Source organism: Lichenostomus cassidix, chromosome 4, assembly GCF_008360975.1.
Source record: "Lichenostomus cassidix isolate B80296 chromosome 4, HeHo_3.0, whole genome shotgun sequence".
NCBI lineage: Eukaryota > Metazoa > Chordata > Aves > Passeriformes > Meliphagidae > Lichenostomus > Lichenostomus cassidix.
The window spans coordinates 58,731,378-58,745,379 of NC_139484.1; the positions used below are offsets into that span (position 1 = coordinate 58,731,378).

Genomic DNA, 14,002 nt, shown 5'->3' on the forward strand with positions numbered 1-14,002 from the left:
CCTGACAAAATTCTGTGAGTTTTGTCCCTGTCTCCTCAACATCCTCCAGTTTTGAGAGGGTTTGCTTCCTTCCCTGGGATTTTTAATGCTTCCCAGCACATCCAGGGTCATTCCCAGCCATTCCTCACCCCCAGCTCCAGGGTGACCTGCAGGGAGGAGCAGTGCTGGCTGCCAGTTTGATCAGTGTCCCCATGGTCCTGCTGAACACATCCCCTTCCCATTTCTGCTCCAGGAACATCCCCTCTCCCCCAAGGATTGTATTCCCAGAGAAGCAGCAGATAACAGTCACAGATATGGACAAACTCTTTGTTTTCCTCGCTTCTCCCAGTTTTTAGCTGCCTGACTCAGTGAGTACAACACTCCCACTCCTCAGGTGGTGACCAAGCTGGGCTTCTCCAGGTGACCCTGGTGCTGATGGCTTTGTCCTTGCCCAGGCTGGTGGCCACCTCACCTCACCTGGTGACACTGGGGACACGTGGAAGGGGATGTTGGGGACAGAGTGGCCAGGGTTGGAAAGGTCCTGGAGCAAATCCCACTCCCTCAACCCCCAGGGGAAGAGCAGTTCTGGCTGAAAGGCCCCAAACAACGAATTAGGAAATTGGCTGTGTTCCTGGACGTGGTGCCTCCCAAATCCTTCACAAACACGGAGAGCCGAGTAACCCTGGAGAGGGCAGAGCATGTGGCAGTTCTTGCTCAGAGCAGCACCTAAATCTTTATTAAGCAGCTCAGACACAGCCAGCACAAGTCAGGATGTCTGGGGAGTTGGGAGCAAAGTTCCCCAAAGTTCCTCTTCCTAACTTCTCTCCTTGATGCCAAAATTTCTCATGTTTTGGTGAAGACCCCAGAAATTAAAAGGGTTTTTGGGCAATTTGTCTCTATTGTGTGGCTGCAGGCACTGGATCTGCAAGAAGCACACCCAGCTGTCCTGGGAGTCAGTGTGGTCAAACAAGCACTTGGCTGAGGGAGTCACCCTGATGGTCACTTCTTCTTGGACATCATCATCATCCCATGAATGTCCTCTCCCTGGTGCCTGCAGGTGAGCCCTGTTGGGTGGATCCTCCCATCATCACTGACACCTTCCCAGGGGCTGGGAAGGTCAACAAAACTCCTTTTACAGCCCTTTGTCAGCACTGGGACTGAGAGGACTTCGGCAGAGAGGAACCAAATCATCCCTCTCTTTTTGCCTCAATCTGCTGAAGGGCCTCAGCAAGATCCTTCTTCACCTCTCATAATTTCTTTCCTCTTGTTGAAAGAGGAATAATGATGTATATTGCTAGATCTGGAGCTGAAGGGGACAGGTACAAATAATTACCCTTTGGTCCCTGAGCCACCCAGAACTAATCTGACCCATGGCTTCCCGAGCTGGAGTTGCTCCCTTATGGTGTCAAACCAATACAGAAATGGTGAGGATCAAAATATCCCAGCCTAGCTTGTAAGAGATCCCAAATCACCGCCACGTTTTAGGAATTAATTTCATTTCCCCATTATTACAATGAGTAAAATTATTAAAATATATTTTTTCTTAATATTGCCTTCCCAAATCACTGCTTCTGGCTTGGAGTGTGTGCTGACCAGGGAGGAGGGGAGAGCAGGAGGTCCAGAGGAGAGGAAAGGACACGTGGTGCATCCAGCACTGCTGGGGCTTTTTCCCCAAGACTTTTCCTCCTTGGGTGGACATAATCAACCTCCTGCTTAGGATCATCATTCACCACCCAACACCTCCCCAGCAGCAGCTCAGTCTGCTCCTCCAGGCTTTCAAACCATCCCAAACCCACCTTCCCCTCCCAAATGAAGCTCCTCAGGGGAGGTCACCGTGGACGGAAGCATCGTGGTGGCTTTGGTTTCACCTCCACCCTCTGAGCACCTCATCCTGCTCCTCACAAACCCCCTCTGCAGTACAAGGAGCACTTCCTGGGGCACAGAGCCTTCCCAAGGGATCCCCATCTGCTCCTGGGCAGAAGGAATGTCTGGCTGGTTTCACAACAGGGACAGGGAAAGGTTTTGCAAGCCCTGAAGACGATGGGGCTGTCTGACCTCAGCACCTCGTGAGCTCCATCATCCCACGTCACACCACAGGCTTGGGGCAGCCTGGCTGGAAAACCCTTTTTGTTTAATGTTCAATGACATTTCCCACCCTCTTTTCTCCAGGTAGAGATGAAAACAGGGGGGGAAGCAACCACGTAACAACCCACGTAAAGCAAGGCTTGGAGTGCTTTTGGCTTGGCAGAGCCTGGCACCGGCACACAGATGAGCTGCGTGCTCCAACCCAGCGCCTGCAGGGCTGTGCAAATGAAGCCTGTCCTGCATTCCCCAGGCTCCCCCAGTGCCCAGGGATGGATTGTCTCACATCCAGCGTGTGGCTGCTCTGCATCCTCCCATCCTCACCACGGCTTTGCCGGAGAGAGGGGAGGAGGGAGCCCTCAGCCCTGCTTGGCACCCGCGCTCTGCACAATGTCCATTTGTTCTGGGTGCTAACACGAAATGACAAAAGACTCCAGATTCATGCTGAACAAAATTGTCCCCTTGCTAATTATTAGATTATGAAATGCGTTTCATAATGTAATGAATAATGGGGGGTACGCCGACTTTTTTATTTTTTTTCCCCCTGCTTGAATCTGGATTTTTTCATTGTTTGCCCCAGAGTTTTTGTTGGTAGGTTGAAACAGAGATGCGAGAAGAATGGGAAAGGCTGGGTTTTATTTGTGCCTCGCCTGTTAAAGCTGTGACTTGGCTCACACAGTAAGTGCAAACAATTCTCTCCTGGCAAGTGTTCAGTGGAGACATTACTGATGACAGACTTTATTAAGTGCAGGTTTGCTTGTTATTAAATTCGCTCTGTGCTTGTTTCCGAAGCTGCTGGCCTGGCCGGCTGCATCCTATTAGGATCTTTAGGAAGAAAGAAAGGAACAGAACATTGTATGCAGCAGAGCCAGCGATGAGGTGATAGGGAAGCCAATGCTGCATTTCGCTCGGGGAAGGAGACCCAAGGAGATAATTAATTGCTACGTTTAAAACAAACATTTGTTTGGTTTATTGAGTTAATTTGAGCCATGCTTTGGAGATTCCTGGTTTCCAGGTGAAGCTGGGCGTGTGTTCCCATGTCCGCACGCTCAGGGCTGCGGGAGGTCAATGTATGCTGGATTAATTGTTTGGAGGGGGGAAAAAAACCACCATTAAAGCCTAGGAGTGTTTCTAATTTCACAGAGCCTCGTTTAAACTCTTCCCTTTTCCCATCCCAGCTATTGTATGGACAGCACGCCACCAATGACAGCTTTTCCATACAAAATAAATACCCCTTAAATCTTAATTCCGTGACTGAATGCCTTCACTGCTGCAGTTCCCAACCCTAATGGCCCAGGCCATGGTAAAAATTAAAAGGTTTGAGTGTTCAGAAGGTGGGTGCCAGGAATTTCCTGAAAATCAGGTCCCTTCACAAGGTGTCCCAGCTTCAGATCCCATCAGAGAGTGATTTGTGGGATGAATCTTGGCTGATAGTTTGGAAGCACTTGAAGCAAATGGGAGCTGCTCAAATTTAATAGAGCAGGAATTGATCCACAGTAGTCAAAGAGGGAAAAAATAGGCTGATTTTGCACTGAAGATATCAAGTGTTTTTGGACTGAGATTGCTCAAATATAATCTGTAAGGTGATATCTTGCTCCCATCAGCCTAGACCAATATAACCATAATTTTGGATCAACGAGTGGCTTGGTGTAGACGTTTGGAGTTTTTTTCCCACTCTGGGTTTGCAATTTGTTGTTTAAAGCACATTTCTGACATGGGACTGCCTGCAGTGGTGAAACTGCTCAGGTTAGGCCTGGGAATTACGGTTCTTTCCCTCCACAAGGTGAGAAATTCCCAAAGAAAACCAGAAAAAAAATGGGATTTTTCTTCCCGCTTGGTTCCAATGGAACAATCTCTTTTTAACTCAGTTTTGGGGGTAAAAAAAACCAACCTGTGCCTGTCACTTGGGTCACCCAGTGGGTTTTGTGGTTGAGGAGAACAAGAATTCCTCCAGCCCAAGGGTTTCCAAGGAATGATGAGGCTGGGATGTGCCAGGCAGGTTTGCTCCCCTGGCATCTCTTATAGCCAGCAGGGACCCAAAGCCCTGAGCTGCCTCTGGCCTCCATCTCTGTGTCCTCTGACCATCAAAACCCGTGGGAGGGAGGGGACAGAACAACAAAATACTTCTTTTCCCTCATTTTTCCCTTCGGGCTTTTGAGCCACCGCTAACGACAGTGGGTGAGAGTCTGAGTTTTGCAATTTATCACTTTGGCACCCGGATGAAGGGATTGGCTGCACTCCTGATCTCCTGCTTTCCCTCTGAGATCACAGACATCGTGGCGTTTGCTTTCATGCCTGGGAGCCTCCCTGGAGACCTGGAAGGAGTTTCTCCAGGTCTCCTGCTTTTGCCACAGAGGTGACCTTGGGTGGAGGTGAAGTCTCCTCCCTGGGGTGCTCTGGTGGAGAAGAACCACGAGAGCTTCACACAAAAGGCAGCATTGACTCCTCAGCTATTCTCAATTTAATTTGATTTTTACAGGCCACTCTCTTCTCAAAAGCTCTGTCACAGCCCATCTTGGCATCCTGGAAATACTGGAAGAGTTTGATTTCTGGGTAAGTAATAACCTCTCTCAGTCAAAAGCTTTCCAGGGTGCTTTGTCTGCTGTCCATTTATTTTCTATAAGGCAGATGACTCCCCTTAACCTGAGATTGCTTTATCTCCCACTTTGCTCTCTCGCTAAAATAAATTGCAGGAAAAATCCATATACTCCCAGGAACATCCAGGGGAATGGATGTGCAAAGGGTGCCTGGGTAAAGTGAATATTGTGCTGATTCCATCTGAAAAATCATTGTAAAACTGCAGTTGTTACAGAAAACCAGCTCCATCCCCCTTCCTTCATTTTAAAAAACTGGAGCATGAATGTTTCAGGCCATGTTTTGTCTGGGAGTCTCCCTGCCCAGCTCGGGAACACAATGAGGATTGTGTCCCAGGTATGTCGGAGCTATTCTGCTACTGTTGGTGAATTTAGATGGGAAAAGTCAGGCACAAAAGGGCTTAAGTGATTTGGCCCAATTAACTATAATTTATGAACCCTAATTCCCAGTTTACTAATCAGAGCATCACACAATGGCCCTGATTTCAGAAATTGCTTAAATATGTGCCTCTGCTCTGCTCGATGTTAAACATGTGCATAAAAATAGACAGATGGGCCATTTTGGAAGGAGAAATGTTTTCCTCAACCCCAACTTCTTTCTGGAACCAAACGAGATTTCGTGTCAATAAATTTAGCCCTCGTGTTGCATTTACCTGTTTTGAGGAGGGGAGAGTTTGGAGAGAGGAGGAAGAGCTGAAGTCTGGAGAAAAGAGGTGAAGTCTGATGTTTTAAAAACTCTCAAAGTCTTCCCATGGCGTGAGGGCTGCAGGAGCTGCCAGGGGGTGTCAACGAGGTGATCAGGGTCAGAGAAGAAGAAAAAACTCAGCATTCCTGCAAGGTGAGAGGAGAAGACACCATGGGAGGAGCAGGAAAACCCTCAGCATGCCAAGTGGTCATGGTGGGATGGATGGAAAGGGAACAAAGCTTCCTCCACACCACCAGAGCTTCAGCAGCTTTGGCAAGGGAGGACTGAGCTTGCATTTGGCATTTCATTGTCTCTTGCCCTTTTTTTCCCCTCTCTGTTTTTCCTGTAGAAATGCCCAGAAACTGCAGTTCCCAGCCCTGAAACAGCAACCAGTTGGGATGACCCTGTGACCTGCAGAGGAGATAATTTTATGGATAATTTTAGGAATTTTCCCCTAACCAGGCCTGTTACTTGAGGACATACTCCAATATTCCATCTGACCCTGGTTTAGAGCCCTTCCAATAATTTGTGTGTGTTTTAATAAACAAAAGGCCTCTTGATTCTGATTTGTGCCTGTCCTGACTTCCCAAATGTCACCCTGCTTGGGTGTTTGTCAGGTGGATCAACCTGAAGATCCACGTTCAGCCTGGAGAAAAGGAACTCAGGAGGACCTTTTGGTTCTCCACAACTCCTGCCAGGAGGGGACAGCCAGGTGGGAATTGGGATTTGCTCCCAGGGAACAGGAACAGGAGGAGAGGGAACAGCCTCAGGCTGTGCCAGGGCAGGTTTAGGTTGGATATCAGGATGAATTTCTCCGTGGAAAGAGTGGAAAAATTCAGACACTGGAATTGCCCAGGGAGGTTTGCAGTCCCCATCCCTGGTGGTGTCCTTGATGTGGCACTCAGTGCTCTGGGCTGGTGACAAGGTGGACATTGGTCACAAGCTGGACTTGGTGATCCTGGAGGTCTTTTCCAAGCCCAATGATTGTGGGATTTATCCTGTGCAGTGCTGTTGACCTGGAGTTTTGAGGACACTCCACGAGAAGCTGTTATCTCTGCCTCTTGCTCTAGGTGATGTTTCATTCCCCTTCTCTTTTCCCTGTGCTCAGCTAAAAACAACCCACACTCACTGGTGTTTTAAACTGTTCTCAGCAAGATAATTACCTATTAGAAATTCCACAATTATTTCATTATGTATTATTACAGAAAAAAAAATTAAAGTTGCAATCCCATAATGCAGTTAATGGAAATTATTAAGTTCTACAAATAACTTCCATGAGAGTCATTATTTGCTGAGCATGGGATGAGGAATCCCAGGCAATTACACAGGGAGCCACATCAGAGCAAAGTTGCTGTGAAAATGAGGATTTGTCACTTTGTAAGCGACACTCACCACAGATTAAAAACAAGCTGCAGGGGGAAGGTCATCATCTGGAAAGTTCCTGCCCCAGGAATGTCAGTATTCCCAAGGAGATGATCCACATTTCCATGAGATCCCTGAGTCTCCACCAGAGCAGAGGATGAGCAGAACAACTCCATGGATCTTCTGCAAAGAGTTAATGGAGGTGTCCCTGGAAACAGGGGCTCCAGGTGACTCCAGGCTTTTAGGAAAGTGTTGGAAGGGTTGGGATGGCCATTCTGGGATATATCCAAAGCCAGGATGAGCCTGGGGACTCTGCAGGGGTCTCACCTGGGCATGACCAACCTGCACCCCCAGTAGCTGTCCCCAGCAGAGCCCAGGAGGCACAGCTGTCCCTCCATCTCCACGGCATTCCAGATGTGGCTGCTCTCCAGCTGCTGGCACCACGTGCCTCCACGGGAGCCTGGGCTCCAGCCAAACCCCAGGATCTCCACACAGCTCCACCAGAGCCAGCAGGGGAGAGAAATGCAGACCAAACCCTGCCCTGTTCTTGCTTTCTTGGAGACAAACCCAACCTTCATGATGAGTACAACGCCTTCTTCTCAGAGTCACCACCCTGCTTGTGCTGTTGGACAAGTTGAGCTCTTATCCAGCTCCTTCTGCACCTTCACTGTCTCCCAACCCTCATCCCTCACATCCCTGGTTCTGGTTAATCTCTCAAAGCCAGATGTGCTGCTCCAGCCAAGAAGGGGAGAAGGAGGAGTGAGGAGAAAGCTATTTTGCCCAAGGACATGGTGGATCCATGGAATCCTGGGATGGTTTGGGTTGGAAGGGACCTTTAAGTTCATCCAGTTCCACCCAAGAGCACCTTCCACTATCCCAGGTTGCTCCAAGCCCTGTCCAGCCTGGCCTTGGACACTTCCAGGGATCCAGGGGCAGCCACAGCTTCTCTGGGAATACCTGTGCCAGAGCCTCCCCATCCTCACAGAGAAGAATTTCTTCCCAACATCCAATCCAAACCTACCCTCTGCCAGCTGAAAGGATTCTGGTTTTGTGACAAATCCTGTGTCAGATGTGAGTTCCCTCCTCAGCTCTTCAGGGGGCAGGAGAAGAAAGCCCAGGGTGAGTTTTTCCTGCACATCTCCTGCCAAAAACAGACATCACCAGAACACAGAGGTTAGCAGGACCTGCTCTGGCCTGTGGATCTTCTGAGAGACACACAGCAATCCATCCACACCACATCCTATGAAAGGGAAAACACCACACGATTTCAGGCCAACAGAAAGGCCTATTATTCCCCAAACGATCCCATTCCTCCAGCCCAACCCTATTTCTGTCCCTACCCACCCTGGAAGCCACGACAGCTCTTCTATCCATCATAACTCAGAGAGCTCAGAGCTGCCAAGGCCCTGGGGCTGCTGAGCTCCCATGCAAGCAGGCTCTGCCCCATTCAGGGGAGCACAGGACATTGTCTGCCACACATGGATGTCGTAGGGTAAAGGACACGAAGCCACGCATTGTGCTGGCATTCCCGTGTCCCCAAATGACTGCTGCCAGCGTCACCCAGCCCTGCTGCATTCCCATTAGCAGGGAAACAGCGTGGGGAAGTTGAGGGAAGCAGGAGGGGATTTGCTGGTGTGTCTGGGGGTCTGGTGGCATTTCCCGTGGTGGGAATCAATCCCTGCTCCAGGCATTTTCCTGAATTCAGGAGGACATTTCAGTTCACATCTGCAGCTGGAATCCTGTGGAGTCTGTTCTGCTTTCTCTGCTTGGCCTTGATCCTAAAGGACTTTTCCAACCTCAGTGATTCCATGCAGGAGAGGAGGAGCCTGAATCCAAGAAGTGGCTTGTGATAAAAAGGGTTTTTCATGTCTACAAAACCATGGGAGCAGACTCAGAACCCTACTGCCCACACCACCTCCAGTTCTCTCTGGGATTTGGGATCAGTGGGATGATGATGGCCTGGATGGACAACCTGGCATGCCCAGACTTCACTTTCATGGGGAAGGATGGGTGAGCCAAAGGGAACTGGGAGGGTGGTTGACTCCTTCATGTGTTGTACTCACTGGAAAAACAATGAACACCACAAAAACCCCATAGCTGCATTTTCTTTCCCCCCCACTTCAAATTTAAAATGCAAAAATCCAGTTTGAGGTAGAACGGGGTGTTTCCCCCATTTTCTTGGGCCTGGGTTAATAAAAGCCTGAGAGTTGGAGTTGGAGGCTGTAGGAAATGAAGGTGGCATTTCCCATTTCTTTGGATCAGCTAGTTGGGATGGGCAGTGTCATTGCTCTGGTGACCTCTCTGCCACTTCAGCGTGTCCTCTGGCCCAGAATATCTTGTCCTAGAGATGGATCTTTCCGCTGGTGCCACTTGGCAACACTCAAGTAGTTCCAGCAGGTGTCCAGCCCTCCCAAATTATCATCCCTGGGTGTTCATGCAGAAGAGAGCCAGGCTTGTGGCTCAGATGCTTTTTTTGCGGCTGTGAAACCCACTCAAACCCATCCACCCAACTGAGTGGAAAGAGTTGGTTTTTTTTTTTGCCTTATCACTAAAATTTCACTTTTTAAATCCCCACCTGACCCCAAAGAAAGCCTTCCTGCCCCTTCCTCCCATTCAAACATTCCCATTTCTGGGCTCTTCCCTCCTTTGTGATAGTACAAGCATTTTTAGCAGCAGGCTTTTCTTTCCCTGGGTTAAATTTAGCCCAGCTCATTCCTCCAACGTCCTGCCCCTGCTATTTCATTCCTCAAAGACTTTCCTGTCTCAACCATCTGTAAGATGGTTTCACACAGATGGAAATTCCTTTCTTTTTTCGCTTCTGGGAAATGTTGCTGTTGTAATGGCTGAAGGTTTTCCTTGGGATGTGGGTTTTAAAAGGATAAAGCAGCCAGGAGAGCACCTATGTCTAAATGATGGTGCTCCTGCTGCTCATCCACCTTCCTGTCATGAGGCTCTTAGGAGTCTGCAGCTGTGAGGCAAAAAAATAATAATAGTTATTCCCAAGGAAAAAAAGCATTTCTCAGCCATCCAATATCTACCTGCTTCTGTCTGAACACCTCAAATTCATCCCAAGCCTGTGCTGTTCTTGGTTAAAGTCAGAGATGGGAAGAAGTCATAGCTGAGAGTTGCAATATTCCCAAGCAATCCTGGTCCTGAGCTGCTATGGAATCATAAAAGGGTTTAGATTGGAAAGGATCTTAAAAGTCATCCAGATCCACCCCATCCAGATTCCACTACAAGGTGGGCTTTGACTGAAGACCCTGAAGAATTGGGTCAGAGCATCTTGTTGGGTCACAGCGGCTGCTGGTCTGGTGTTGGGAGTTGAAGGATGGAGCTGCTTCCTCCAAACCCACCCAGGAAATGATCCTTCCAAGGTTCTGCCGCATGGTTAGGATGGATGGGTGGGTGGAAATTACTGGAAATTACTCCTAAATGGCCAAGAAACAGGTTCAGCTTTGCACCTGCACTGCCTGGAGCTCTCAAGCACCCTCTGCCTGGAAACTGGCAGTGGGGACAGGGGACAGGGGACAATCCTGTGCCCCACAGCACCACTGGCCAGGCAGCAGAAGTGCAATATCCCAATCGTGGGAGGTCAGTAAACTCCTCCACTGCTGCTCTGGGCTCCTACAATTCCTGGCTCGGAGGAAAGGATGAAGTGCATCAGGTTTTAGCGCAGCTGGAGCTTTGAATAAACAGGGAAACAACTTGTTCCCATGACTCCCCACTGCCTTGGAGGTATTTTTGGTTGTTTGTTACCCTCTTATTCCTATCTTCCAACTCCCTCCTCCTCTCTCTTCTCTTTTTAATAGACTAGGTAGACTCTCAAATCCTCAAGCATCCTTCTTCCCGAGGGAGATTGGCCTCGGGCAAGGTACAAATTGCAGGTTTCAACAGTAAGGGAGAACGCAATTATCCCTTGTGCCTCTCGGCTGTCGCTAACGAGCTGACAAGGGAGCTGAACGCTGCAGTGGCTCAGCATTTTCTGCCCAGGAGATTGTGCTGACCCGGGGGCAGAGATGGCACGGAAAAGACCTGGGTCAGGGAATGGGGAGGAATTAGAGGATTCAGCTCCCTCCTTCTGGGCTCCTCAGCATCCAGAAAGCGGGAGCATCAATATAAGGAGAGAGCCTGAAAGGTGAACACAACCAGTGCTTCCTCCTTGAAGAAAAGCAGGATTTGGGCTGCCACAGGTGTGAAGGGGTTGGTGGACATGGCCAGGCTGTGTGGTTGTTGTTGGATCCATGAGGTTTTTATTCAGGAGGAACTGGATTAAGACAGCCTGTGCTGCCTTGGGGTGTCCTGTGCTCTGAGTCCTTCCTTCCCTCTCCCTCTTGCACCTCTTGAAGGTTTTCCAGGATCCCTCCAGCCCACAGAAATTCTGTCTGGGAGCCTGAAAAATTCCTGTCCCATGATGAAATCAGCTGTCCATCTAAACTGGGGGGCTCAGCCTGGAGCAAAGGAGGCTCAGGGGGACCTTGTGGCTCTGCACAGCTCCTGACAGGAGGGGACAGCCAGGGGGGGTCAGGCTGTGCTCCCAGGGAACAGGGACAGGAGGAGAGGGAACAGCCTCTGGCTGGGCCAGGGGAGGTTCATATTGGATATTGGGAAAATTTCTTCATGAAACCATTGGTCACGTGTGGGCATCCCCATCCCTGGAGGGATTTAACATCCCTGTGGATATGGCACTTGGGGACATGGCCAGTGGTGGCTTTGGCAGCACTGGAGGGATGGTTGGACTGGATGATCTCACAGGGCTTTCCCAACTTTGATGAGTCAGTGATTGTATCTGCTGGTGGCACCATCTCTGCTCCTGCTGAGTGACACCAGGACACACCTGCTGCCTCACGTGTAGGACAGGGTGTCTGTGTGGCTCAAAAACTTCGATCACAGAAGGAATCCCTCCTGGTCTTTGGGAATTTTTAGCCTGATTTTCTTCTTCCAAGCTGCTAAGCTGCTTCTGGTGAGGAAGGGCTGGAGAGCAGCTTCCCACAGTCATGAGTGACTTCTGCAGAAGCTTTTAGAAAGAAGATATTTTGCTGCTGTTGTTAACTTTGTTGGCCCAAAATGTGAAAACTGCCTTGGAGTTGGAGGGAAAATCCCTGGGCTAATTTCTTACTTTTTGTGTAGCTGAGACTTTCTTTAGCACCCTCTCCTCGTTCCTGCATGATTAATTACAGCAAATCAGGATTTGGTAATTTGGGTTCAGCCAAAAGTATTGATTCTTTCCTAATTCCAGAGGTCAGGTGGGATGGAAATACCTCAGAGAACCCCTTGGCCTATTCCCAAGTGCAAATACTTCTGTTTTTTGGATAGCTGGAGAACCAGTGGTGGGTTATCAGCAGCTACATCTCCATGCTGGAATGGAATAAGGAAATCAGGGTTATTTCCTTTGCAAAGAAATGGCAAGGAAGCATTTCCATGAGTTGGAAGGTGTGAAAGAGGGTGAAGGGAATGAGTGAAACTAGGACTAATCATGGAGCATTTCTCCTCATGCCCACAACCAGGAGAACAAGGAATTAGTAGAATCAGTGCTTCAGAGAGAAACATCTGCAGGAAAATGAGGATGAGAGGAAATGGCCTCAAGCTGTGCCAAGGGGAGGTTTATGGTGGAGTTCAGGAGGAATTTCTCCATGGAAAGGGTGGTCAGGCATTGGCTGGGGCTGCCCAGGGAGGTTTGGAGTTCCCATTCCTGGAGGTGCCTAAGGAACACCTGGATGTGGAACTCAGTGCTCTGGGCTGGTGACAAGGTGGGAACTGGGCACAGGTTGGACTCGAAGGTCTTGGAGGCTTTTTCCATCCTGAGTGATTCTGGGATTCTGTAGTTCTACAAAAACCTTTCCCTCAGGAGGAAGCCCACCTTCCCCCCAGTATGTTTTTATTTTTCCCAGATTCACTTCTGCCACTCAGGCAGAAAAAACCCGTCATTTTTAGCATTATTTCTTCGCCCTCGAAATGTGGGTGTGTTGGGTGAGAAGCTTGCAGGAGAAAAATCTGTGAAAAAGTGGAAAGGAAGGTTCAGTCCAGGACCAGTGAGGTTCAGGGGTTAAAGCTGTGGGCAGAGCCAGCCTTGCAACCCCTCAACCTCCGCGCGGCGCTTGCCGGTTTTATCTCGGTTTCGCTTCTATTTGCTGTTGTTGTTTTTAATCACAAAATGACTATTTGTGCAATGCAAATAGCAGAGCCTGCTGTGAGCCACTTAGCAGAGCCCAGAAATGTCACTCTCCGCATTCATCCAGCCTCTCCCACGCTGGCTTTTCAACAGCTGCGCCGGCCGTGCTCTTCCAGGAACGCGGGATGTCACTCATCCCTCTCTGCCACCCTGCTTGTCCCCTCCTTCCTGGGATTGAGGCTTCCACAGGCAGGACAGCCTTGTCCAGGAGGGGTAAGAGGTTGTGGCCACTCCAGGCTTGCCCAATTTTTTTTTTTTTCTTATTAACACAAATATTCAAATGTTGAGAGGATTCTGACTGAACTAACAGGTTGATCCATGCTGGATGCTCAGATTCACTTCCTGGCATGGTGGTGTCCTGTTGAAGGTTGGAATTGATGCTCTCAGAGGGATTTTCCAAGCTCTGTGATTCTATGATTCCACACCCAGAGGGTGTCCCAATGGCAGGATGTTCCCTGGATCTGTCCTGAGTGCTTGGGATGGTTTTTTTGCAGGACAATCACACCAAAGCACAACCCGTGGAGGTTTTGCAACTTCTCTATTTTTGCACCTTCTCTATTTATTGCAAGACCACATCTGATTCCAAAGGGTCAGATGGTTCACATCCAGCAGTTGGCAATTGTCCTTGTCCCTGGGAGCTGAGGTGGCTCCTGGTTATGGTTATCCCATCCCTCTGTCACAGGCTGAGAGGGATTTCACCTCCCACTTTCTCCATGAGGAACAAGAGGCCACTTCCAAATCCTTCAGTCATTCCCTGACATAAACCCAGGCTTGGCAACCCAAAAACCCAAATCCCAACCTTTCACCACTTTCTTCAGCAGGTGTGGCCTCTGCAAAGTGTTATTTTATTTTTGAGGAATTGGAGCCTCTAAGCCAAGCTTTTTTCACAGCTGTGCTTTCTGAGCACAAGATTTTGTCCTGCCTTTTCACATGGCTTTTGGGATAAATCATTTGGGATCAGGGTGGGAGATTCCCCCACAGCATTTAGCCCAACCCAGAAATATTGGAAAATCTGTGTTCCCTCTGATGACTGAACATGAAAATCCTCATTTGCCCAGTTTTATTCTTCAAACTGAGCACTTATCCTTGAGTTTGAACTAATATTTTAATTCAGTTCCATGTTGCTTCTGC

At 49.1% G+C, this 14,002-nt stretch overlaps 1 pseudogene; it reads right to left on the minus strand.

The window, feature by feature from the left end:
* Nucleotides 1-540: 540 nt before the first annotated feature.
* LOC146438615 (uncharacterized) overlaps nt 541-14,002 on the minus strand; it is a 31,823-nt pseudogene continuing 18,361 nt past the window's right edge.